The following is a 25,528-nucleotide window of genomic DNA, read 5'->3' on the forward strand; positions in this document are numbered from 1 at the left end:
GATGGCGGTAAATATTCCGACGGAGTTGTGTTTGATGCCAAAAACGCTAACAAGGCAGCAGCTGGTGCATTAGCAGCTGGTCAAAACGACATGGCATTTATTGCTGACGGCGAAGACTCAGAAGGCGACTTCACAAAGACCGTCTTCCAAGGACCTGACATGATCATTGGAGCAGGTGCTTTCGGAGGAGCAGGTGCTGGTCGTCAATTCTATGGAGGTCCAGGAGGATACTTTGGTACTGGCAAGGGCATGGGATTAGCAGCAAGTGGACTTACGTTGAGTGGTGGTAAATTTGTTACCGAAACTTATGGAGGCGACGAGAGTTACGGAGACTTGTCCGCAGTCCTCGGTTCCGACAATGTTGCTGGAGCTGGTGCTTTGGCTGCTGGCGAACAAGACGCTGCTATCTACGCACCAGGAAGCAAGAAGGGCAAGGGAGGCAGCAAGACAATGTACGTGCCTGGTAGCATTCTGGCTGGTGCAGCCGCAGGTGCAAAGGCCGGTTCTGACTATGGCTATTACGAAGGATATCCCTTTGGAAAGGGAGGCGCTATGGCGTACGGAGCAGGATCTTCAGATATTGTTGTCGGAGGTGGACTCTTTGAATCTATAACCGAAGATGGCGGTAAATATTCCGACGGAGTTGTGTTTGATGCCAAAAACGCTAACAAGGCAGCAGCTGGTGCATTAGCAGCTGGTCAAAACGACATGGCATTTATTGCTGACGGCGAAGACTCAGAAGGCGACTTCACAAAGACCGTCTTCCAAGGACCTGACATGATCATTGGAGCAGGTGCTTTCGGAGGAGCAGGTGCTGGTCGTCAATTCTATGGAGGTCCAGGAGGATACTTTGGTACTGGCAAGGGCATGGGATTAGCAGCAAGTGGACTTACGTTGAGTGGCGGTAAATTTGTTACCGAAACTTATGGAGGCGACGAGAGTTACGGAGACTTGTCCGCAGTCCTCGGTTCCGACAATGTTGCTGGAGCTGGTGCTTTGGCTGCTGGCGAACAAGACGCTGCTATCTACGCACCAGGAAGCAAGAAGGGCAAGGGAGGCAGCAAGACAATGTACGTGCCTGGTAGCATTCTGGCTGGTGCAGGCGCAGGTGCAAAGGCCGGTTCTGACTATGGCTATTACGAAGGATATCCCTACGGAAAGGGAGGCGCTATGGCGTACGGAGCAGGATCTTCAGATATTGTTGTCGGAGGTGGACTCTTTGAATCTATAACCGAAGATGGCGGTAAATATTCCGACGGAGTTGTGTTTGATGCCAAAAACGCTAACAAGGCAGCAGCTGGTGCATTAGCAGCTGGTCAAAACGACATGGCATTTATTGCTGACGGCGAAGACTCAGAAGGCGACTTCACAAAGACCGTCTTCCAAGGACCTGACATGATCATTGGAGCAGGTGCTTTCGGAGGAGCAGGTGCTGGTCGTCAATTCTATGGAGGTCCAGGAGGATACTTTGGTACTGGCAAGGGCATGGGATTAGCAGCAAGTGGACTTACGTTGAGTGGCGGTAAATTTGTTACCGAAACTTATGGAGGCGACGAGAGTTACGGAGACTTGTCCGCAGTCCTCGGTTCCGACAATGTTGCTGGAGCTGGTGCTTTGGCTGCTGGCGAACAAGACGTTGCTATCTACGCACCAGGAAGCAAGAAGGGCAAGGGAGGCAGCAAGACAATGTACGTGCCTGGTAGCATTCTGGCTGGTGCAGCCGCAGGTGCAAAGGCCGGTTCTGACTATGGCTATTACGGAGGATATCCCTACGGAAAAGGAGGCGCTATGGCGTACGGCGCAGGATCTTCAGACATTGTTGTCGGAGGTGGACTCTTTGAATCTATAACCGAAGATGGCGGTAAATATTCCGACGGAGTTGTGTTTGATGCCAAAAACGCTAACAAGGCAGCAGCTGGTGCATTAGCAGCTGGTCAAAACGACATGGCATTTATTGCTGACGGCGAAGACTCAGAAGGCGACTTCACAAAGACCGTCTTCCAAGGACCTGACATGATCATTGGAGCAGGTGCTTTCGGAGGAGCAGGTGCTGGTCGTCAATTCTATGGAGGTCCAGGAGGATACTTTGGTACTGGCAAGGGCATGGGATTAGCAGCAAGTGGACTTACGTTGAGTGGTGGTAAATTTGTTACCGAAACTTATGGAGGCGACGAGAGTTACGGAGACTTGTCCGCAGTCCTCGGTTCCGACAATGTTGCTGGAGCTGGTGCTTTGGCTGCTGGCGAACAAGACGCTGCTATCTACGCACCAGGAAGCAAGAAGGGCAAGGGAGGCAGCAAGACAATGTACGTGCCTGGTAGCATTCTGGCTGGTGCAGCCGCAGGTGCAAAGGCCGGTTCTGACTATGGCTATTACGAAGGATATCCCTACGGAAAGGGAGGCGCTATGGCGTACGGAGCAGGATCTTCAGATATTGTTGTCGGAGGTGGACTCTTTGAATCTATAACCGAAGATGGCGGTAAATATTCCGACGGAGTTGTGTTTGATGCCAAAAACGCTAACAAGGCAGCAGCTGGTGCATTAGCAGCTGGTCAAAACGACATGGCATTTATTGCTGACGGCGAAGACTCAGAAGGCGACTTCACAAAGACCGTCTTCCAAGGACCTGACATGATCATTGGAGCAGGTGCTTTCGGAGGAGCAGGTGCTGGTCGTCAATTCTATGGAGGTCCAGGAGGATACTTTGGTACTGGCAAGGGCATGGGATTAGCAGCAAGTGGACTTACGTTGAGTGGCGGTAAATTTGTTACCGAAACTTATGGAGGCGACGAGAGTTACGGAGACTTGTCCGCAGTCCTCGGTTCCGACAATGTTGCTGGAGCTGGTGCTTTGGCTGCTGGCGAACAAGACGCTGCTATCTACGCACCAGGAAGCAAGAAGGGCAAGGGAGGCAGCAAGACAATGTACGTGCCTGGTAGCATTCTGGCTGGTGCAGGCGCAGGTGCAAAGGCCGGTTCTGACTATGGCTATTACGAAGGATATCCCTACGGAAAGGGAGGCGCTATGGCGTACGGAGCAGGATCTTCAGATATTGTTGTCGGAGGTGGACTCTTTGAATCTATAACCGAAGATGGCGGTAAATATTCCGACGGAGTTGTGTTTGATGCCAAAAACGCTAACAAGGCAGCAGCTGGTGCATTAGCAGCTGGTCAAAACGACATGGCATTTATTGCTGACGGCGAAGACTCAGAAGGCGACTTCACAAAGACCGTCTTCCAAGGACCTGACATGATCATTGGAGCAGGTGCTTTCGGAGGAGCAGGTGCTGGTCGTCAATTCTATGGAGGTCCAGGAGGATACTTTGGTACTGGCAAGGGCATGGGATTAGCAGCAAGTGGACTTACGTTGAGTGGCGGTAAATTTGTTACCGAAACTTATGGAGGCGACGAGAGTTACGGAGACTTGTCCGCAGTCCTCGGTTCCGACAATGTTGCTGGAGCTGGTGCTTTGGCTGCTGGCGAACAAGACGCTGCTATCTACGCACCAGGAAGCAAGAAGGGCAAGGGAGGCAGCAAGACAATGTACGTGCCTGGTAGCATTCTGGCTGGTGCAGCCGCAGGTGCAAAGGCCGGTTCTGACTATGGCTATTACGGAGGATATCCCTACGGAAAAGGAGGCGCTATGGCGTACGGCGCAGGATCTTCAGACATTGTTGTCGGAGGTGGACTCTTTGAATCTATAACCGAAGATGGCGGTAAATATTCCGACGGAGTTGTGTTTGATGCCAAAAACGCTAACAAGGCAGCAGCTGGTGCATTAGCAGCTGGTCAAAACGACATGGCATTTATTGCTGACGGCGAAGACTCAGAAGGCGACTTCACAAAGACCGTCTTCCAAGGACCTGACATGATCATTGGAGCAGGTGCTTTCGGAGGAGCAGGTGCTGGTCGTCAATTCTATGGAGGTCCAGGAGGATACTTTGGTACTGGCAAGGGCATGGGATTAGCAGCAAGTGGACTTACGTTGAGTGGCGGTAAATTTGTTACCGAAACTTATGGAGGCGACGAGAGTTACGGAGACTTGTCCGCAGTCCTCGGTTCCGACAATGTTGCTGGAGCTGGTGCTTTGGCTGCTGGCGAACAAGACGCTGCTATCTACGCACCAGGAAGCAAGAAGGGCAAGGGAGGCAGCAAGACAATGTACGTGCCTGGTAGCATTCTGGCTGGTGCAGGCGCAGGTGCAAAGGCCGGTTCTGACTATGGCTATTACGAAGGATATCCCTACGGAAAGGGAGGCGCTATGGCGTACGGAGCAGGATCTTCAGATATTGTTGTCGGAGGTGGACTCTTTGAATCTATAACCGAAGATGGCGGTAAATATTCCGACGGAGTTGTGTTTGATGCCAAAAACGCTAACAAGGCAGCAGCTGGTGCATTAGCAGCTGGTCAAAACGACATGGCATTTATTGCTGACGGCGAAGACTCAGAAGGCGACTTCACAAAGACCGTCTTCCAAGGACCTGACATGATCATTGGAGCAGGTGCTTTCGGAGGAGCAGGTGCTGGTCGTCAATTCTATGGAGGTCCAGGAGGATACTTTGGTACTGGCAAGGGCATGGGATTAGCAGCAAGTGGACTTACGTTGAGTGGCGGTAAATTTGTTACCGAAACTTATGGAGGCGACGAGAGTTACGGAGACTTGTCCGCAGTCCTCGGTTCCGACAATGTTGCTGGTGCTTTGGCTGCTGGCGAACAAGACGCTGCTATCTACGCACCAGGAAGCAAGAAGGGCAAGGGAGGCAGCAAGACAATGTACGTGCCTGGTAGCATTCTGGCTGGTGCAGCCGCAGGTGCAAAGGCCGGTTCTGACTATGGCTATTACGGAGGATATCCCTACGGAAAAGGAGGCGCTATGGCGTACGGCGCAGGATCTTCAGACATTGTTGTCGGAGGTGGACTCTTTGAATCTATAACCGAAGATGGCGGTAAATATTCCGACGGAGTTGTGTTTGATGCCAAAAACGCTAACAAGGCAGCAGCTGGTGCATTAGCAGCTGGTCAAAACGACATGGCATTTATTGCTGACGGCGAAGACTCAGAAGGCGACTTCACAAAGACCGTCTTCCAAGGACCTGACATGATCATTGGAGCAGGTGCTTTCGGAGGAGCAGGTGCTGGTCGTCAATTCTATGGAGGTCCAGGAGGATACTTTGGTACTGGCAAGGGCATGGGATTAGCAGCAAGTGGACTTACGTTGAGTGGCGGTAAATTTGTTACCGAAACTTATGGAGGCGACGAGAGTTACGGAGACTTGTCCGCAGTCCTCGGTTCCGACAATGTTGCTGGAGCTGGTGCTTTGGCTGCTGGCGAACAAGACGCTGCTATCTACGCACCAGGAAGCAAGAAGGGCAAGGGAGGCAGCAAGACAATGTACGTGCCTGGTAGCATTCTGGCTGGTGCAGCCGCAGGTGCAAAGGCCGGTTCTGACTATGGCTATTACGAAGGATATCCCTACGGAAAGGGAGGCGCTATGGCGTACGGAGCAGGATCTTCAGACATTGTTGTCGGAGGTGGACTCTTTGAATCTATAACCGAAGATGGCGGTAAATATTCCGACGGAGTTGTGTTTGATGCCAAAAACGCTAACAAGGCAGCAGCTGGTGCATTAGCAGCTGGTCAAAACGACATGGCATTTATTGCTGACGGCGAAGACTCAGAAGGCGACTTCACAAAGACCGTCTTCCAAGGACCTGACATGATCATTGGAGCAGGTGCTTTCGGAGGAGCAGGTGCTGGTCGTCAATTCTATGGAGGTCCAGGAGGATACTTTGGTACTGGCAAGGGCATGGGATTAGCAGCAAGTGGACTTACGTTGAGTGGTGGTAAATTTGTTACCGAAACTTATGGAGGCGACGAGAGTTACGGAGACTTGTCCGCAGTCCTCGGTTCCGACAATGTTGCTGGAGCTGGTGCTTTGGCTGCTGGCGAACAAGACGCTGCTATCTACGCACCAGGAAGCAAGAAGGGCAAGGGAGGCAGCAAGACAATGTACGTGCCTGGTAGCATTCTGGCTGGTGCAGCCGCAGGTGCAAAGGCCGGTTCTGACTATGGCTATTACGAAGGATATCCCTACGGAAAGGGAGGCGCTATGGCGTACGGAGCAGGATCTTCAGATATTGTTGTCGGAGGTGGACTCTTTGAATCTATAACCGAAGATGGCGGTAAATATTCCGACGGAGTTGTGTTTGATGCCAAAAACGCTAACAAGGCAGCAGCTGGTGCATTAGCAGCTGGTCAAAACGACATGGCATTTATTGCTGACGGCGAAGACTCAGAAGGCGACTTCACAAAGACCGTCTTCCAAGGACCTGACATGATCATTGGAGCAGGTGCTTTCGGAGGAGCAGGTGCTGGTCGTCAATTCTATAGAGGTCCAGGAGGATACTTTGGTACTGGCAAGGGCATGGGATTAGCAGCAAGTGGACTTACGTTGAGTGGCGGTAAATTTGTTACCGAAACTTATGGAGGCGACGAGAGTTACGGAGACTTGTCCGCAGTCCTCGGTTCCGACAATGTTGCTGGAGCTGGTGCTTTGGCTGCTGGCGAACAAGACGCTGCTATCTACGCACCAGGAAGCAAGAAGGGCAAGGGAGGCAGCAAGACAATGTACGTGCCTGGTAGCATTCTGGCTGGTGCAGCTGCAGGTGCAAAGGCCGGTTCTGACTATGGCTATTACGGAGGATATCCCTACGGAAAAGGAGGCGCTATGGCGTACGGCGCAGGATCTTCAGACATTGTTGTCGGAGGTGGACTCTTTGAATCTATAACTGAAGATGGCGGTAAATATTCCGATGGAGTTGTGTTTGATGCCAAAAACGCTAACAAGGCAGCAGCTGGTGCATTAGCAGCTGGACAAAACGACATGGCATTTATTGCTGACGGCGAAGACTCAGAAGGCGACTTCACAAAGACCGTCTTCCAAGGACCTGACATGATCATTGGAGCAGGTGCTTTCGGAGGAGCAGGTGCTGGTCGTCAATTCTATGGAGGTCCAGGAGGATACTTTGGTACTGGCAAGGGCATGGGATTAGCAGCAAGTGGACTTACGTTGAGTGGCGGTAAATTTGTTACCGAAACTTATGGAGGCGACGAGAGTTACGGAGACTTGTCCGCAGTCCTCGGTTCCGACAATGTTGCTGGAGCTGGTGCTTTGGCTGCTGGCGAACAAGGCGCTGCTATCTACGCACCAGGAAGCAAGAAGGGCAAGGGAGGCAGCAAGACAATGTACGTGCCTGGTAGCATTCTGGCTGGTGCAGCCGCAGGTGCAAAGGCCGGTTCTGACTATGGCTATTACGGAGGATATCCCTACGGAAAAGGAAGCGCTATGGCGTACGGCGCAGGATCTTCAGACATTGTTGTCGGAGGTGGACTCTTTGAATCTATAACCGAAGATGGCGGTAAATATTCCGACGGAGTTGTGTTTGATGCCAAAAACGCTAACAAGGCAGCAGCTGGTGCATTAGCAGCTGGTCAAAACGACATGGCATTTATTGCTGACGGCGAAGACTCAGAAGGCGACTTCACAAAGACCGTCTTCCAAGGACCTGACATGATCATTGGAGCAGGTGCTTTCGGAGGAGCAGGTGCTGGTCGTCAATTCTATGGAGGTCCAGGAGGATACTTTGGTACTGGCAAGGGCATGGGATTAGCAGCAAGTGGACTTACGTTGAGTGGCGGTAAATTTGTTACCGAAACTTATGGAGGCGACGAGAGTTACGGAGACTTGTCCGCAGTCCTCGGTTCCGACAATGTTGCTGGAGCTGGTGCTTTGGCTGCTGGCGAACAAGACGCTGCTATCTACGCACCAGGAAGCAAGAAGGGCAAGGGAGGCAGCAAGACAATGTACGTGCCTGGTAGCATTCTGGCTGGTGCAGCCGCAGGTGCAAAGGCCGGTTCTGACTATGGCTATTACGGAGGATATCCCTACGGAAAAGGAGGCGCTATGGCGTACGGCGCAGGATCTTCAGACATTGTTGTCGGAGGTGGACTCTTTGAATCTATAACCGAAGATGGCGGTAAATATTCCGACGGAGTTGTGTTTGATGCCAAAAACGCTAACAAGGCAGCAGCTGGTGCATTAGCAGCTGGTCAAAACGACATGGCATTTATTGCTGACGGCGAAGACTCAGAAGGCGACTTCACAAAGACCGTCTTCCAAGGACCTGACATGATCATTGGAGCAGGTGCTTTCGGAGGAGCAGGTGCTGGTCGTCAATTCTATGGAGGTCCAGGAGGATACTTTGGTACTGGCAAGGGCATGGGATTAGCAACAAGTGGACTTACGTTGAGTGGCGGTAAATTTGTTACCGAAACTTATGGAGGCGACGAGAGTTACGGAGACTTGTCCGCAGTCCTCGGTTCCGACAATGTTGCTGGAGCTGGTGCTTTGGCTGCTGGCGAACAAGACGCTGCTATCTACGCACCAGGAAGCAAGAAGGGCAAGGGAGGCAGCAAGACAATGTACGTGCCTGGTAGCATTCTGGCTGGTGCAGCCGCAGGTGCAAAGGCCGGTTCTGACTATGGCCATTACGGAGGATATCCCTACGGAAAAGGAGGCGCTATGGCGTACGGCGCAGGATCTTCAGACATTGTTGTCGGAGGTGGACTCTTTGAATCTATAACCGAAGATGGCGGTAAATATTCCGACGGAGTTGTGTTTGATGCCAAAAACGCTAACAAGGCAGCAGCTGGTGCATTAGCAGCTGGTCAAAACGACATGGCATTTATTGCTGACGGCGAAGACTCAGAAGGCGACTTCACAAAGACCGTCTTCCAAGGACCTGACATGATCATTGGAGCAGGTGCTTTCGGAGGAGCAGGTGCTGGTCGTCAATTCTATGGAGGTCCAGGAGGATACTTTGGTACTGGCAAGGGCATGGGATTAGCAGCAAGTGGACTTACGTTGAGTGGCGGTAAATTTGTTACCGAAACTTATGGAGGTGACGAGAGTTACGGAGACTTGTCCGCAGTCCTCGGTTCCGACAATGTTGCTGGAGCTGGTGCTTTGGCTGCTGGCGAACAAGACGCTGCTATCTACGCACCAGGAAGCAAGAAGGGCAAGGGAGGCAGCAAGACAATGTACGTGCCTGGTAGCATTCTGGCTGGTGCAGCCGCAGGTGCAAAGGCCGGTTCTGACTATGGCCATTACGGAGGATATCCCTACGGAAAAGGAGGCGCTATGGCGTACGGCGCAGGATCTTCAGACATTGTTGTCGGAGGTGGACTCTTTGAATCTATAACCGAAGATGGCGGTAAATATTCCGACGGAGTTGTGTTTGATGCCAAAAACGCTAACAAGGCAGCAGCTGGTGCATTAGCAGCTGGTCAAAACGACATGGCATTTATTGCTGACGGCGAAGACTCAGAAGGCGACTTCACAAAGACCGTCTTCCAAGGACCTGACATGATCATTGGAGCAGGTGCTTTCGGAGGAGCAGGTGCTGGTCGTCAATTCTATGGAGGTCCAGGAGGATACTTTGGTACTGGCAAGGGCATGGGATTAGCAGCAAGTGGACTTACGTTGAGTGGCGGTAAATTTGTTACCGAAACTTATGGAGGCGACGAGAGTTACGGAGACTTGTCCGCAGTCCTCGGTTCCGACAATGTTGCTGGAGCTGGTGCTTTGGCTGCTGGCGAACAAGACGCTGCTATCTACGCACCAGGAAGCAAGAAGGGCAAGGGAGGCAGCAAGACAATGTACGTGCCTGGTAGCATTCTGGCTGGTGCAGCCGCAGGTGCAAAGGCCGGTTCTGACTATGGCTATTACGAAGGATATCCCTACGGAAAAGGAGGCGCTATGGCGTACGGCGCAGGATCTTCAGACATTGTTGTCGGAGGTGGACTCTTTGAATCTATAACCGAAGATGGCGGTAAATATTCCGACGGAGTTGTGTTTGATGCCAAAAACGCTAACAAGGCAGCAGCTGGTGCATTAGCAGCTGGTCAAAACGACATGGCATTTATTGCTGACGGTGAAGACTCAGAAGGCGACTTCACAAAGACCGTCTTCCAAGGACCTGACATGATCATTGGAGCAGGTGCTTTCGGAGGAGCAGGTGCTGGTCGTCAATTCTATGGAGGTCCAGGAGGATACTTTGGTACTGGCAAGGGCATGGGATTAGCAGCAAGTGGACTTACGTTGAGTGGCGGTAAATTTGTTACCGAAACTTATGGAGGCGACGAGAGTTACGGAGACTTGTCCGCAGTCCTCGGTTCCGACAATGTTGCTGGAGCTGGTGCTTTGGCTGCTGGCGAACAAGACGCTGCTATCTACGCACCAGGAAGCAAGAAGGGCAAGGGAGGCAGCAAGACAATGTACGTGCCTGGTAGCATTCTGGCTGGTGCAGCCGCAGGTGCAAAGGCCGGTTCTGATTATGGCCATTACGGAGGATATCCCTACGGAAAAAGAGGCGCTATGGCGTACGGCGCAGGATCTTCAGACATTGTTGTCGGAGGTGGACTCTTTGAATCTATAACCGAAGATGGCGGTAAATATTCCGACGGAGTTGTGTTTGATGCCAAAAACGCTAACAAGGCAGCAGCTGGTGCATTAGCAGCTGGTCAAAACGACATGGCATTTATTGCTGACGGCGAAGACTCAGAAGGCGACTTCACAAAGACCGTCTTCCAAGGACCTGACATGATCATTGGAGCAGGTGCTTTCGGAGGAGCAGGTGCTGGTCGTCAATTCTATGGAGGTCCAGGAGGATACTTTGGTACTGGCAAGGGCATGGGATTAGCAGCAAGTGGACTTACGTTGAGTGGCGGTAAATTTGTTACCGAAACTTATGGAGGCGACGAGAGTTACGGAGACTTGTCCGCAGTCCTCGGTTCCGACAATGTTGCTGGAGCTGGTGCTTTGGCTGCTGGCGAACAAGACGCTGCTATCTACGCACCAGGAAGCAAGAAGGGCAAGGGAGGCAGCAAGACAATGTACGTGCCTGGTAGCATTCTGGCTGGTGCAGCCGCAGGTGCAAAGGCCGGTTCTGACTATGGCCATTACGGAGGATATCCCTACGGAAAAGGAGGCGCTATGGCGTACGGCGCAGGATCTTCAGACATTGTTGTCGGAGGTGGACTCTTTGAATCTATAACCGAAGATGGCGGTAAATATTCCGACGGAGTTGTGTTTGATGCCAAAAACGCTAACAAGGCAGCAGCTGGTGCATTAGCAGCTGGTCAAAACGACATGGCATTTATTGCTGACGGCGAAGACTCAGAAGGCGACTTCACAAAGACCGTCTTCCAAGGACCTGACATGATCATTGGAGCAGGTGCTTTCGGAGGAGCAGGTGCTGGTCGTCAATTCTATGGAGGTCCAGGAGGATACTTTGGTACTGGCAAGGGCATGGGATTAGCAGCAAGTGGACTTACGTTGAGTGGCGGTAAATTTGTTACCGAAACTTATGGAGGCGACGAGAGTTACGGAGACTTGTCCGCAGTCCTCGGTTCCGACAATGTTGCTGGAGCTGGTGCTTTGGCTGCTGGCGAACAAGACGCTGCTATCTACGCACCAGGAAGCAAGAAGGGCAAGGGAGGCAGCAAGACAATGTACGTGCCTGGTAGCATTCTGGCTGGTGCAGCCGCAGGTGCAAAGGCCGGTTCTGACTATGGCCATTACGGAGGATATCCCTACGGAAAAGGAGGCGCTATGGCGTACGGCGCAGGATCTTCAGACATTGTTGTCGGAGGTGGACTCTTTGAATCTATAACCGAAGATGGCGGTAAATATTCCGACGGAGTTGTGTTTGATGCCAAAAACGCTAACAAGGCAGCAGCTGGTGCATTAGCAGCTGGTCAAAACGACATGGCATTTATTGCTGACGGCGAAGACTCAGAAGGCGACTTCACAAAGACCGTCTTCCAAGGACCTGACATGATCATTGGAGCAGGTGCTTTCGGAGGAGCAGGTGCTGGTCGTCAATTCTATGGAGGTCCAGGAGGATACTTTGGTACTGGCAAGGGCATGGGATTAGCAGCAAGTGGACTTACGTTGAGTGGCGGTAAATTTGTTACCGAAACTTATGGAGGCGACGAGAGTTACGGAGACTTGTCCGCAGTCCTCGGTTCCGACAATGTTGCTGGAGCTGGTGCTTTGGCTGCTGGCGAACAAGACGCTGCTATCTACGCACCAGGAAGCAAGAAGGGCAAGGGAGGCAGCAAGACAATGTACGTGCCTGGTAGCATTCTGGCTGGTGCAGCCGCAGGTGCAAAGGCCGGTTCTGACTATGGCCATTACGGAGGATATCCCTACGGAAAAGGAGGCGCTATGGCGTACGGCGCAGGATCTTCAGACATTGTTGTCGGAGGTGGACTCTTTGAATCTATAACCGAAGATGGCGGTAAATATTCCGACGGAGTTGTGTTTGATGCCAAAAACGCTAACAAGGCAGCAGCTGGTGCATTAGCAGCTGGTCAAAACGACATGGCATTTATTGCTGACGGCGAAGACTCAGAAGGCGACTTCACAAAGACCGTCTTCCAAGGACCTGACATGATCATTGGAGCAGGTGCTTTCGGAGGAGCAGGTGCTGGTCGTCAATTCTATGGAGGTCCAGGAGGATACTTTGGTACTGGCAAGGGCATGGGATTAGCAGCAAGTGGACTTACGTTGAGTGGCGGTAAATTTGTTACCGAAACTTATGGAGGCGACGAGAGTTACGGAGACTTGTCCGCAGTCCTCGGTTCCGACAATGTTGCTGGAGCTGGTGCTTTGGCTGCTGGCGAACAAGACGCTGCTATCTACGCACCAGGAAGCAAGAAGGGCAAGGGAGGCAGCAAGACAATGTACGTGCCTGGTAGCATTCTGGCTGGTGCAGCCGCAGGTGCAAAGGCCGGTTCTGACTATGGCCATTACGGAGGATATCCCTACGGAAAAGGAGGCGCTATGGCGTACGGCGCAGGATCTTCAGACATTGTTGTCGGAGGTGGACTCTTTGAATCTATAACCGAAGATGGCGGTAAATATTCCGACGGAGTTGTGTTTGATGCCAAAAACGCTAACAAGGCAGCAGCTGGTGCATTAGCAGCTGGTCAAAACGACATGGCATTTATTGCTGACGGCGAAGACTCAGAAGGCGACTTCACAAAGACCGTCTTCCAAGGACCTGACATGATCATTGGAGCAGGTGCTTTCGGAGGAGCAGGTGCTGGTCGTCAATTCTATGGAGGTCCAGGAGGATACTTTGGTACTGGCAAGGGCATGGGATTAGCAGCAAGTGGACTTACGTTGAGTGGCGGTAAATTTGTTACCGAAACTTATGGAGGCGACGAGAGTTACGGAGACTTGTCCGCAGTCCTCGGTTCCGACAATGTTGCTGGAGCTGGTGCTTTGGCTGCTGGCGAACAAGACGCTGCTATCTACGCACCAGGAAGCAAGAAGGGCAAGGGAGGCAGCAAGACAATGTACGTGCCTGGTAGCATTCTGGCTGGTGCAGCCGCAGGTGCAAAGGCCGGTTCTGACTATGGCCATTACGGAGGATATCCCTACGGAAAAGGAGGCGCTATGGCGTACGGCGCAGGATCTTCAGACATTGTTGTCGGAGGTGGACTCTTTGAATCTATAACCGAAGATAGCGGTAAATATTCCGACGGAGTTGTGTTTGATGCCAAAAACGCTAACAAGGCAGCAGCTGGTGCATTAGCAGCTGGTCAAAACGACATGGCATTTATTGCTGACGGCGAAGACTCAGAAGGCGACTTCACAAAGACCGTCTTCCAAGGACCTGACATGATCATTGGAGCAGGTGCTTTCGGAGGAGCAGGTGCTGGTCGTCAATTCTATGGAGGTCCAGGAGGATACTTTGGTACTGGCAAGGGCATGGGATTAGCAGCAAGTGGACTTACGTTGAGTGGCGGTAAATTTGTTACCGAAACTTATGGAAGCGACGAGAGTTACGGAGACTTGTCCGCAGTCCTCGGTTCCGACAATGTTGCTGGAGCTGGTGCTTTGGCTGCTGGCGAACAAGACGCTGCTATTTACGCACCAGGAAGCAAGAAGGGCAAGGGAGGCAGCAAGACAATGTACGTGCCTGGTAGCATTCTGGCTGGTGCAGCCGCAGGTGCAAAGGCCGGTTCTGACTATGGCCATTACGGAGGATATCCCTACGGAAAAGGAGGCGCTATGGCGTACGGCGCAGGATCTTCAGACATTGTTGTCGGAGGTGGACTCTTTGAATCTATAACCGAAGATGGCGGTAAATATTCCGACGGAGTTGTGTTTGATGCCAAAAACGCTAACAAGGCAGCAGCTGGTGCATTAGCAGCTGGTCAAAACGACATGGCATTTATTGCTGACGGCGAAGACTCAGAAGGCGACTTCACAAAGACCGTCTTCCAAGGACCTGACATGATCATTGGAGCAGGTGCTTTCGGAGGAGCAGGTGCTGGTCGTCAATTCTATGGAGGTCCAGGAGGATACTTTGGTACTGGCAAGGGCATGGGATTAGCAGCAAGTGGACTTACGTTGAGTGGCGGTAAATTTGTTACCGAAACTTATGGAGGCGACGAGAGTTACGGAGACTTGTCCGCAGTCCTCGGTTCCGACAATGTTGCTGGAGCTGGTGCTTTGGCTGCTGGCGAACAAGACGCTGCTATCTACGCACCAGGAAGCAAGAAGGGCAAGGGAGGCAGCAAGACAATGTACGTGCCTGGTAGCATTCTGGCTGGTGCAGCCGCAGGTGCAAAGGCCGGTTCTGACTATGGCCATTACGAAGGATATCCCTACGGAAAGGGAGGCGCTATGGCGTACGGCGCAGGATCTTCAGACATTGTTGTCGGAGGTGGACTCTTTGAATCTATAACCGAAGATGGCGGTAAATATTCCGACGGAATTGTGTTTGATGCCAAAAACGCTAACAAGGCAGCAGCTGGTGCATTAGCAGCTGGACAAAACGACATGGCATTTATTGCTGACGGCGAAGACTCAGAAGGCGACTTCACAAAGACCGTCTTCCAAGGACCTGACATGATCATTGGAGCAGGTGCTTTCGGAGGAGCAGGTGCTGGTCGTCAATTCTATGGAGGTCCAGGAGGATACTTTGGTACTGGCAAGGGCATGGGATTAGCAGCAAGTGGACTTACGTTGAGTGGCGGTAAATTTGTTACCGAAACTTATGGAGGCGACGAGAGTTACGGAGACTTGTCTGCAGTCCTCGGTTCCGACAATGTTGCTGGAGCTGGTGCTTTGGCTGCTGGCGAACAAGACGCTGCTATCTACGCACCAGGAAGCAAGAAGGGCAAGGGAGGCAGCAAGACAATGTACGTGCCTGGTAGCATTCTGGCTGGTGCAGCCGCAGGTGCAAAGGCCGGTTCTGACTATGGCCATTACGGAGGATATCCCTACGGAAAAGGAGGCGCTATGGCGTACGGCGCAGGATCTTCAGACATTGTTGTCGGAGGTGGACTCTTTGAATCTATAACCGAAGATGGCGGTAAATATTCCGACGGAGTTGTGTTTGATGCCAAAAACGCTAACAAGGCAGCAGCTGGTGCATTAGCAGCTGGTCAAAACGACATGGCATTTATTGCTGACGGCGAAGACTCAGAAGGCGACTTCACAAAGACCGTCTTCCAAGGACCTGACATGATCATTGGAGCAGGTGCTTTCGGAGGAGCAGGTGCTGGTCGTCAATTCTATGGAGGTCCAGGAGGATACTTTGGTACTGGCAAGGGCATGGGATTAGCAGCAAGTGGACTTACGTTGAGTGGCGGTAAATTTGTTACCGAAACTTATGGAGGCGACGAGAGTTACGGAGACTTGTCCGCAGTCCTCGGTTCCGACAATGTTGCTGGAGCTGGTGCTTTGGCTGCTGGCGAACAAGACGCTGCTATCTACGCACCAGGAAGCAAGAAGGGCAAGGGAGGCAGCAAGACAATGTACGTGCCTGGTAGCATTCTGGCTGGTGCAGCCGCAGGTGCAAAGGCCGGTTCTGACTATGGCTATTACGGAGGATATCCCTACGGAAAAGGAGGCGCTATGGCGTACGGCGCAGGATCTTCAGACATTGTTGTCGGAGGTGGACTCTTTGAATCTATAACCGAAGATGGCGGTAAATATTCCGACGGAGTTGTGTTTGATGCCAAAAACGCTAACAAGGCAGCAGCTGGTGCATTAGCAGCTGGTCAAAACGACATGGCATTTATTGCTGACGGCGAAGACTCAGAAGGCGACTTCACAAAGACCGTCTTCCAAGGACCTGACATGATCATTGGAGCAGGTGCTTTCGGAGGAGCAGGTGCTGGTCGTCAATTCTATGGAGGTCCAGGAGGATACTTTGGTACTGGCAAGGGCATGGGATTAGCAGCAAGTGGACTTACGTTGAGTGGCGGTAAATTTGTTACCGAAACTTATGGAGGCGACGAGAGTTACGGAGACTTGTCCGCAGTCCTCGGTTCCGACAATGTTGCTGGAGCTGGTGCTTTGGCTGCTGGCGAACAAGACGCTGCTATCTACGCACCAGGAAGCAAGAAGGGCAAGGGAGGCAGCAAGACAATGTACGTGCCTGGTAGCATTCTGGCTGGTGCAGCCGCAGGTGCAAAGGCCGGTTCTGACTATGGCCATTACGGAGGATATCCCTACGGAAAAGGAGGCGCTATGGCGTACGGCGCAGGATCTTCAGACATTGTTGTCGGAGGTGGACTCTTTGAATCTATAACCGAAGATGGCGGTAAATATTCCGACGGAGTTGTGTTTGATGCCAAAAACGCTAACAAGGCAGCAGCTGGTGCATTAGCAGCTGGTCAAAACGACATGGCATTTATTGCTGACGGCGAAGACTCAGAAGGCGACTTCACAAAGACCGTCTTCCAAGGACCTGACATGATCATTGGAGCAGGTGCTTTCGGAGGAGCAGGTGCTGGTCGTCAATTCTATGGAGGTCCAGGAGGATACTTTGGTACTGGCAAGGGCATGGGATTAGCAGCAAGTGGACTTACGTTGAGTGGCGGTAAATTTGTTACCGAAACTTATCGAGGCGACGAGAGTTACGGAGACTTGTCCGCAGTCCTCGGTTCCGACAATGTTGCTGGAGCTGGTGCTTTGGCTGCTGGCGAACAAGACGCTGCTATCTACGCACCAGGAAGCAAGAAGGGCAAGGGAGGCAGCAAGACAATGTACGTGCCTGGTAGCATTCTGGCTGGTGCAGCCGCAGGTGCAAAGGCCGGTTCTGACTATGGCCATTACGGAGGATATCCCTACGGAAAAGGAGGCGCTATGGCGTACGGCGCAGGATCTTCAGACATTGTTGTTGGAGGTGGACTCTTTGAATCTATAACCGAAGATGGCGGTAAATATTCCGACGGAGTTGTGTTTGATGCCAAAAACGCTAACAAGGCAGCAGCTGGTGCATTAGCAGCTGGTCAAAACGACATGGCATTTATTGCTGACGGCGAAGACTCAGAAGGCGACTTCACAAAGACCGTCTTCCAAGGACCTGACATGATCATTGGAGCAGGTGCTTTCGGAGGAGCAGGTGCTGGTCGTCAATTCTATGGAGGTCCAGGAGGATACTTTGGTACTGGCAAGGGCATGGGATTAGCAGCAAGTGGACTTACGTTGAGTGGCGGTAAATTTGTTACCGAAACTTATGGAGGCGACGAGAGTTACGGAGACTTGTCCGCAGTCCTCGGTTCCGACAATGTTGCTGGAGCTGGTGCTTTGGCTGCTGGCGAACAAGACGCTGCTATCTACGCACCAGGAAGCAAGAAGGGCAAGGGAGGCAGCAAGACAATGTACGTGCCTGGTAGCATTCTGGCTGGTGCAGCCGCAGGTGCAAAGGCCGGTTCTGACTATGGCCATTACGGAGGATATCCCTACGGAAAAGGAGGCGCTATGGCGTACGGCGCAGGATCTTCAGACATTGTTGTCGGAGGTGGACTTTTTGAATCTATAACCGAAGATGGCGGTAAATATTCCGACGGAGTTGTGTTTGATGCCAAAAACGCTAACAAGGCAGCAGCTGGTGCATTAGCAGCTGGTCAAAACGACATGGCATTTATTGCTGACGGCGAAGACTCAGAAGGCGACTTCACAAAGACCGTCTTCCAAGGACCTGACATGATCATTGGAGCAGGTGCTTTCGGAGGAGCAGGTGCTGGTCGTCAATTCTATGGAGGTCCAGGAGGATACTTTGGTACTGGCAAGGGCATGGGATTAGCAGCAAGTGGACTTACGTTGAGTGGCGGTAAATTTGTTACCGAAACTTATGGAGGCGACGAGAGTTACGGAGACTTGTCCGCAGTCTTCGGTTCCGACAATGTTGCTGGAGCTGGTGCTTTGGCTGCTGGCGAACAAGACGCTGCTATCTACGCACCAGGAAGCAAGAAGGGCAAGGGAGGCAGCAAGACAATGTACGTGCCTGGTAGCATTCTGGCTGGTGCAGCCGCAGGTGCAAAGGCCGGTTCTGACTATGGCCATTACGGAGGATATCCCTACGGAAAAGGAGGCGCTATGGCGTACGGCGCAGGATCTTCAGACATTGTTGTCGGAGGTGGACTTTTTGAATCTATAACCGAAGATGGCGGTAAATATTCCGACGGAGTTGTGTTTGATGCCAAAAACGCTAACAAGGCAGCAGCTGGTGCATTAGCAGCTGGTCAAAACGACATGGCATTTATTGCTGACGGCGAAGACTCAGAAGGCGACTTCACAAAGACCGTCTTCCAAGGACCTGACATGATCATTGGAGCAGGTGCTTTCGGAGGAGCAGGTGCTGGTCGTCAATTCTATGGAGGTCCAGGAGGATACTTTGGTACTGGCAAGGGCATGGGATTAGCAGCAAGTGGACTTACGTTGAGTGGCGGTAAATTTGTTACCGAAACTTATGGAGGCGACGAGAGTTACGGAGACTTGTCCGCAGTCCTCGGTTCCGACAATGTTGCTGGAGCTGGTGCTTTGGCTGCTGGCGAACAAGACGCTGCTATCTACGCACCAGGAAGCAAGAAGGGCAAGGGAGGCAGCAAGACAATGTACGTGCCTGGTAGCATTCTGGCTGGTGCAGCCGCAGGTGCAAAGGCCGGTTCTGACTATGGCCATTACGAAGGATATCCCTACGGAAAGGGAGGCGCTATGGCGTACGGCGCAGGATCTTCAGACATTGTTGTCGGAGGTGGACTCTTTGAATCTATAACCGAAGATGGCGGTAAATATTCCGACGGAGTTGTGTTTGATGCCAAAAACGCTAACAAGGCAGCAGCTGGTGCATTAGCAGCTGGTCAAAACGACATGGCATTTATTGCTGACGGCGAAGACTCAGAAGGCGACTTCACAAAGACCGTCTTCCAAGGACCTGACATGATCATTGGAGCAGGTGCTTTCGGAGGAGCAGGTGCTGGTCGTCAATTCTATGGAGGTCCAGGAGGATACTTTGGTACTGGCAAGGGCATGGGATTAGCAGCAAGTGGACTTACGTTGAGTGGCGGTAAATTTGTTACCGAAACTTATGGAGGCGACGAGAGTTACGGAGACTTGTCCGCAGTCCTCGGTTCCGACAATTTTGCTGGAGCTGGTGCTTTGGCTGCTGGCGAACAAGACGCTGCTATCTACGCACCAGGAAGCAAGAAGGGCAAGGGAGGCAGCAAGACAATGTACGTGCCTGGTAGCATTCTGGCTGGTGCAGCCGCAGGTGCAAAGGCCGGTTCTGACTATGGCCATTACGGAGGATATCCCTACGGAAAAGGAGGCGCTATGGCGTACGGCGCAGGATCTTCAGACATTGTTGTCGGAGGTGGACTCTTTGAATCTATAACCGAAGATGGCGGTAAATATTCCGACGGAGTTGTGTTTGATGCCAAAAACGCTAACAAGGCAGCAGCTGGTGCATTAGCAGCTGGTCAAAACGACATGGCATTTATTGCTGACGGCGAAGACTCAGAAGGCGACTTCACAAAGACCGTCTTCCAAGGACCTGACATGATCATTGGAGCAGGTGCTTTCGGAGGAGCAGGTGCTGGTCGTCAATTCTATGGAGGTCCAGGAGGATACTTTGGTACTGGCAAGGGCATGGGATTAGCAGCAAGTGGACTTACGTTGAGTGGCGGTAAATTTGTTACCGAAACTTATCGAGGCGACGAGAGTTACGGAGACTTGTCCGCAGTCCTCGGTTCCGACAATGTTGCTGGAGCTGGTGCTTTGGCTGCTGGCGAACAAGACGCTGCTATCTACGCACCAGGAAGCAAGAAGGGCAAGGGAGGCAGCAAGACAATGTACGTGCCTGGTAGCATTCTGGCTGGTGCAGCCGCAGGTGCAAAGGCCGGTTCTGACTATGGCCATTACGGAGGATATCCCTACGGAAAAGGAGGCGCTATGGCGTACGGCGCAGGATCTTCAGACATTGTTGTCGGAGGTGGACTCTTTGAATCTATAACCGAAGATGGCGGTAAATATTCCGACGGAGTTGTGTTTGATGCCAAAAACGCTAACAAGGCAGCAGCTGGTGCATTAGCAGCTGGTCAAAACGACATGGCATTTATTGCTGACGGCGAAGACTCAGAAGGCGACTTCACAAAGACCGTCTTCCAAGGACCTGACATGATCATTGGAGCAGGTGCTTTCGGAAGAGCAGGTGCTGGTCGTCAATTCTATGGAGGTCCAGGAGGATACTTTGGTACTGGCAAGGGCATGGGATTAGCAGCAAGTGGACTTACGTTGAGTGGCGGTAAATTTGTTACCGAAACTTATGGAGGCGACGAGAGTTACGGAGACTTGTCCGCAGTCCTCGGTTCCGACAATGTTGCTGGAGCTGGTGCTTTGGCTGCTGGCGAACAAGACGCTGCTATCTACGCACCAGGAAGCAAGAAGGGCAAGGGAGGCAGCAAGACAATGTACGTGCCTGGTAGCATTCTGGCTGGTGCAGCCGCAGGTGCAAAGGCCGGTTCTGACTATGGCTATTACGGAGGATATCCCTACGGAAAAGGAAGCGCTATGGCGTACGGCGCAGGATCTTCAGACATTGTTGTCGGAGGTGGACTCTTTGAATCTATAACCGAAGATGGCGGTAAATATTCCGACGGAGTTGTGTTTGATGCCAAAAACGCTAACAAGGCAGCAGCTGGTGCATTAGCAGCTGGTCAAAACGACATGGCATTTATTGCTGACGGCGAAGACTCAGAAGGCGACTTCACAAAGACCGTCTTCCAAGGACCTGACATGATCATTGGAGCAGGTGCTTTCGGAGGAGCAGGTGCTGGTCGTCAATTCTATGGAGGTCCAGGAGGATACTTTGGTACTGGCAAGGGCATGGGATTAGCAGCAAGTGGACTTACGTTGAGTGGCGGTAAATTTGTTACCGAAACTTATGGAGGCGACGAGAGTTACGGAGACTTGTCCGCAGTCCTCGGTTCCGACAATGTTGCTGGAGCTGGTGCTTTGGCTGCTGGCGAACAAGACGCTGCTATCTACGCACCAGGAAGCAAGAAGGGCAAGGGAGGCAGCAAGACAATGTACGTGCCTGGTAGCATTCTGGCTGGTGCAGCCGCAGGTGCAAAGGCCGGTTCTGACTATGGCTATTACGGAGGATATCCCTACGGAAAAGGAGGCGCTATGGCGTACGGCGCAGGATCTTCAGACATTGTTGTCGGAGGTGGACTCTTTGAATCTATAACCGAAGATGGCGGTAAATATTCCGACGGAGTTGTGTTTGATGCCAAAAACGCTAACAAGGCAGCAGCTGGTGCATTAGCAGCTGGACAAAACGACATGGCATTTATTGCTGACGGCGAAGACTCAGAAGGCGACTTCACAAAGACCGTCTTCCAAGGACCTGACATGATCATTGGAGCAGGTGCTTTCGGAGGAGCAGGTGCTGGTCGTCAATTCTATGGAGGTCCAGGAGGATACTTTGGTACTGGCAAGGGCATGGGATTAGCAGCAAGTGGACTTACGTTGAGTGGCGGTAAATTTGTTACCGAAACTTATGGAGGCGACGAGAGTTACGGAGACTTGTCTGCAGTCCTCGGTTCTGACAATGTTGCTGGAGCTGGTGCTTTGGCTGCTGGCGAACAAGACGCTGCTATCTACGCACCAGGAAGCAAGAAGGGCAAGGGAGGCAGCAAGACAATGTACGTGCCTGGTAGCATTCTGGCTGGTGCAGCCGCAGGTGCAAAGGCCGGTTCTGACTATGGCTATTACGGAGTATATCCCTACGGAAAAGGAGGCGCTATGGCGTACGGCGCAGGATCTTCAGACATTGTTGTCGGAGGTGGACTCTTTGAATCTATAACCGAAGATGGCGGTAAATATTCCGACGGAGTTGTGTTTGATGCCAAAAACGCTAACAAGGCAGCAGCTGGTGCATTAGCAGCTGGTCAAAACGACATGGCATTTATTGCTGACGGCGAAGACTCAGAAGGCGACTTCACAAAGACCGTCTTCCAAGGACCTGACATGATCATTGGAGCAGGTGCTTTCGGAGGAGCAGGTGCTGGTCGTCAATTCTATGGAGGTCCAGGAGGATACTTTGGTACTGGCAAGGGCATGGGATTAGCAGCAAGTGGACTTACGTTGAGTGGCGGTAAATTTGTTACCGAAACTTATGGAGGCGACGAGAGTTACGGAGACTTGTCCGCAGTCCTCGGTTCCGACAATGTTGCTGGAGCTGGTGCTTTGGCTGCTGGCGAACAAGACGCTGCTATCTACGCACCAGGAAGCAAGAAGGGCAAGGGAGGCAGCAAGACAATGTACGTGCCTGGTAGCATTCTGGCTGGTGCAGCCGCAGGTGCAAAGGCCGGTTCTGACTATGGCCATTACGGAGGATATCCCTACGGAAAAGGAGGCGCTATGGCGTACGGCGCAGGATCTTCAGACATTGTTGTCGGAGGTGGACTCTTTGAATCTATAACCGAAGATGGCGGTAAATATTCCGACGGAGTTGTGTTTGATGCCAAAAACGCTAACAAGGCAGCAGCTGGTGCATTAGCAGCTGGTCAAAACGACATGGCATTTATTGCTGACGGCGAAGACTCAGAAGGCGACTTCACAAAGACCGTCTTCCAAGGACCTGACATGATCATTGGAGCAGGTGCTTTCGGAGGAGCAGGTGCTGGTCGTCAATTCTATGGAGGTCCAGGAGGATACTTTGGTACTGGCAAGGGCATGGGATTAGCAGCAAGTGGACTTACGTTGAGTGGCGGTAAATTTGTTACCGAAACTTATCGAGGCGACGAGAGTTACGGAGACTTGTCCGCAGTCCTCGGTTCCGACAATGTTGCTGGAGCTGGTGCTTTGGCTGCTGGCGAACAAGACGCTGCTATCTACGCACCAGGAAGCAAGAAGGGCAAGGGAGGCAGCAAGACAATGTACGTGCCTGGTAGCATTCTGGCTGGTGCAGCCGCAGGTGCAAAGGCCGGTTCTGACTATGGCCATTACGGAGGATATCCCTACGGAAAAGGAGGCGCTATGGCGTACGGCGCAGGATCTTCAGACATTGTTGTCGGAGGTGGACTCTTTGAATCTATAACCGAAGATGGCGGTAAATATTCCGACGGAGTTGTGTTTGATGCCAAAAACGCTAACAAGGCAGCAGCTGGTGCATTAGCAGCTGGTCAAAACGACATGGCATTTATTGCTGACGGCGAAGACTCAGAAGGCGACTTCACAAAGACCGTCTTCCAAGGACCTGACATGATCATTGGAGCAGGTGCTTTCGGAGGAGCAGGTGCTGGTCGTCAATTCTATGGAGGTCCAGGAGGATACTTTGGTACTGGCAAGGGCATGGGATTAGCAGCAAGTGGACTTACGTTGAGTGGCGGTAAATTTGTTACCGAAACTTATCGAGGCGACGAGAGTTACGGAGACTTGTCCGCAGTCCTCGGTTCCGACAATGTTGCTGGAGCTGGTGCTTTGGCTGCTGGCGAACAAGACGCTGCTATCTACGCACCAGGAAGCAAGAAGGGCAAGGGAGGCAGCAAGACAATGTACGTGCCTGGTAGCATTCTGGCTGGTGCAGCCGCAGGTGCAAAGGCCGGTTCTGACTATGGCCATTACGGAGGATATCCCTACGGAAAAGGAGGCGCTATGGCGTACGGCGCAGGATCTTCAGACATTGTTGTCGGAGGTGGACTTTTTGAATCTATAACCGAAGATGGCGGTAAATATTCCGACGGAGTTGTGTTTGATGCCAAAAACGCTAACAAGGCAGCAGCTGGTGCATTAGCAGCTGGTCAAAACGACATGGCATTTATTGCTGACGGCGAAGACTCAGAAGGCGACTTCACAAAGACCGTCTTCCAAGGACCTGACATGATCATTGGAGCAGGTGCTTTCGGAGGAGCAGGTGCTGGTCGTCAATTCTATGGAGGTCCAGGAGGATACTTTGGTACTGGCAAGGGCATGGGATTAGCAGCAAGTGGACTTACGTTGAGTGGCGGTAAATTTGTTACCGAAACTTATGGAGGCGACGAGAGTTACGGAGACTTGTCCGCAGTCCTCGGTTCCGACAATGTTGCTGGAGCTGGTGCTTTGGCTGCTGGCGAACAAGACGCTGCTATCTACGCACCAGGAAGCAAGAAGGGCAAGGGAGGCAGCAAGACAATGTACGTGCCTGGTAGCATTCTGGCTGGTGCAGCCGCAGGTGCAAAGGCCGGTTCTGACTATGGCCATTACGAAGGATATCCCTACGGAAAGGGAGGCGCTATGGCGTACGGCGCAGGATCTTCAGACATTGTTGTCGGAGGTGGACTCTTTGAATCTATAACCGAAGATGGCGGTAAATATTCCGACGGAGTTGTGTTTGATGCCAAAAACGCTAACAAGGCAGCAGCTGGTGCATTAGCAGCTGGTCAAAACGACATGGCATTTATTGCTGACGGCGAAGACTCAGAAGGCGACTTCACAAAGACCGTCTTCCAAGGACCTGACATGATCATTGGAGCAGGTGCTTTCGGAGGAGCAGGTGCTGGTCGTCAATTCTATGGAGGTCCAGGAGGATACTTTGGTACTGGCAAGGGCATGGGATTAGCAGCAAGTGGACTTACGTTGAGTGGCGGTAAATTTGTTACCGAAACTTATGGAGGCGACGAGAGTTACGGAGACTTGTCCGCAGTCCTCGGTTCCGACAATGTTGCTGGAGCTGGTGCTTTGGCTGCTGGCGAACAAGACGCTGCTATCTACGCACCAGGAAGCAAGAAGGGCAAGGGAGGCAGCAAGACAATGTACGTGCCTGGTAGCATTCTGGCTGGTGCAGCCGCAGGTGCAAAGGCCGGTTCTGACTATGGCCATTACGGAGGATATCCCTACGGAAAAGGAGGCGCTATGGCGTACGGCGCAGGATCTTCAGACATTGTTGTCGGAGGTGGACTCTTTGAATCTATAACCGAAGATGGCGGTAAATATTCCGACGGAGTTGTGTTTGATGCCAAAAACGCTAACAAGGCAGCAGCTGGTGCATTAGCAGCTGGTCAAAACGACATGGCATTTATTGCTGACGGCGAAGACTCAGAAGGCGACTTCACAAAGACCGTCTTCCAAGGACCTGACATGATCATTGGAGCAGGTGCTTTCGGAGGAGCAGGTG

The sequence above is a fragment of the Corella eumyota genome, chromosome 4 (genome assembly GCF_963082875.1).
Source record: "Corella eumyota chromosome 4, kaCorEumy4.1, whole genome shotgun sequence".
In the NCBI taxonomy this organism is placed as follows: domain Eukaryota; kingdom Metazoa; phylum Chordata; class Ascidiacea; order Phlebobranchia; family Corellidae; genus Corella; species Corella eumyota.